The following is a 2,591-nucleotide window of genomic DNA, read 5'->3' as shown; positions in this document are numbered from 1 at the left end:
ATTTACAGAATTTGTATTGGGAAAATTTATAAAAATTTTCAGTTTTATAGTGGCACTCATCATTTCTTCCCTTTCAGGGAGGGAAAGATATTTTCTGTATATGTTGCACGTATAATTCCTTCAACACGTTACATTCGTTACACTCATTTTCCATTTAGTCATTTATTCGAAATAAATTTCTATTAGAATGTAATTGCGTCCTATTTCGCCTTGCAATTTGCTCATTAAATACGCCAGAGTTCTCTTACTTATTTATTTAAGTAATCCTCATATCATTGTATGCTTACAAACATGGTTATAGTTGACACTTACATTGTTCCAACAATATATACAATCTGTGAGACCGTTTGTATATCTGGTGGATACTTATGTTTGTTCATACAATATATGCTAACCTTGAGGCCCCTTTTCTAGTGTCTAGTATGACACTTCCCTGCAGGGGTCAGGAAGCACTAACATTGTCTATGATTAGTGGTAATGACGGATAACGGTAACGTCATTTGTCTCAATGGTCCGGATGACCATAAAAAAATTGTCCCAAGGTTAAGGCACCTATGAAAATCCAGATACAGTACTTTCAAGTAATTCTCTGGTAAACTTCCATCGGCACGACATGGCTTGAGCCCAAAAAACAGATTTTGAGTGAAGCGAAAAATCTATTCCTGGGCTCGACCTGTGTCGCTCCGTGAAATGCTCCTCTAGCACCATTTTAGAAATGGTGCATAATTATTGCTGAAAATACCAGAGAAAAAGAGATGCATGGAATGCCAGGAATAAACCTAGCTCGCTCACTCATTGAGTGTCGGTATACAAAACTGGGGCGTGATTGAACCACAACCATAGATCCCTCACCAATTAGACCTCTCCTTCATCAACATACCCCCATCTCTACCCCTACATCTTCCCACCCCCCCATTCCTCTTCAGCACTTGCATTGGTCAGACGTGTTTTGTTTTGCTCGTGTGCTTTGTGTTGTTTTTGGAAGATGTCTGACGTTTTGGAGATCCCTGCTTCCAATTTGAGTATTGTGTTTGTCTGTTTGGGATTTCTTGGTGGCGACACCTTTTTATTCTTTATTGTGTTTGGCCTTTTGTTTATGTATATTCCCTTTCGGGGGTTCGCTGTGGCCATGGTGTCGCTTACTAGTGGTCTCTTTGTTTGTCGGGTTTGCATTTGGTTTCTTATTCTATTTATAACCCTGATATGATTTGGACATCTATTTCTTTTTTTGGCATGATCTTTTTGTTAATTTTTTCATTTTAGCGAATGTGCCCATCAGGTTTGTTGGCGCTGTGTTTGATTTCCTGCTTGGTCGATCCGTAGGCGGCTCGGTGAGTAGCTTTCTTGCCAGCCTTTTTGTATTGAGTCCGTTTCGGGGAAAAGTGTTCGTTGTGGTTGTTCTGAATCGGTTTTTCCCGATTTCGGAGGACCTTTGTTTTTTTGTTTTTGCCTGTTCCCTTTTCCGTTTCGGCTTGTTCCCGATTTCGAAAGGTTTGGGTTTAGTTTTATTTTATATCCGTTTTTTTCCCCATAACGTTCTCATTTTGCATGTTCGCTTTTGTTTTGATCATGTCATTTATGTCTGTCATTGTTTTTTGCATACAAATATATACAGATGCTCCCCTACTTACGAACATTCGAGTTACGAACAACGGTACATACGAACACAAATTGAAGGAAGTCCAAACATGTTCGTAAACATCCGTAGATTTCATTTCAAGTTAAATCTCTCTCTCTCTCTCTCTCTCTCTCTCTCTCTCTCTCTCTCTCTCTCTCTCTCTCTCTCTCTCTCTCTCTCTCCGTATTTTGATTTTTAATGCAGTTAAATCTTCACATTTCTTTGAAAATTATTAAAAAAAATTTTATATCCTTATTCGATGTTTCAATTAAGGGAATAGTAACGGATCGGAAGAAAACCACTTGATTTGCCTCTCGCCTTCCGTCAGAAGAAATATAACGTCATCAGACTTTTGGCATTTTTTTTTTTATTTCTTAACATATTAGAAATATCTTCAAGATGAATATTACATCAGCGCCAATATGTTACAGAAAATCAGTTTCCCTACAGTTCTTATTATTAGGTATCATGCGAAATCATTGTAGCTCTTTCTGTGTGTGTGTGTGTGTGTGTGTGTGTGCTCGCTCTGTCAATCGCATACGGGTAGTTAATTCTAAAGCTTCATACAGTATTCAATTTTTCGTTCAATATTAAGCCTTCATATTTCATTAGACATTATTGTGTTTAATTGTGGTTTATTAAAGCACGTTCATATTTTTTTTTTTTTAATTTCTTGAGCATTTCAATAATCAACAATTACTTTTGATTTACTTTTGGTTGGGAGATCAGCTGATCTCAAGGTGACGCTGCAGTATTACGATTATGCGCACATATAGTACGAATAACACTGATTTATATAATTTTCTTGATATTCGAAATCTCTTCATAGTGAATATTACAACAGCGCTAATATATTATAGGGTATCACATTTTCCATACAGTTCGTTGATAGACCTTATTATTAGTTATAAACGGAATACGCAACCCCCCACCTCTCTCTCTCTCTCTCTCTCTCTCTCTCTCTCTCTCTCTC

This window comes from Palaemon carinicauda, chromosome 1 (assembly GCF_036898095.1).
Source record: "Palaemon carinicauda isolate YSFRI2023 chromosome 1, ASM3689809v2, whole genome shotgun sequence".
In the NCBI taxonomy this organism is placed as follows: Eukaryota; Metazoa; Arthropoda; class Malacostraca; order Decapoda; family Palaemonidae; genus Palaemon; species Palaemon carinicauda.
Note: the sequence above shows the minus strand (reverse complement) of the source record.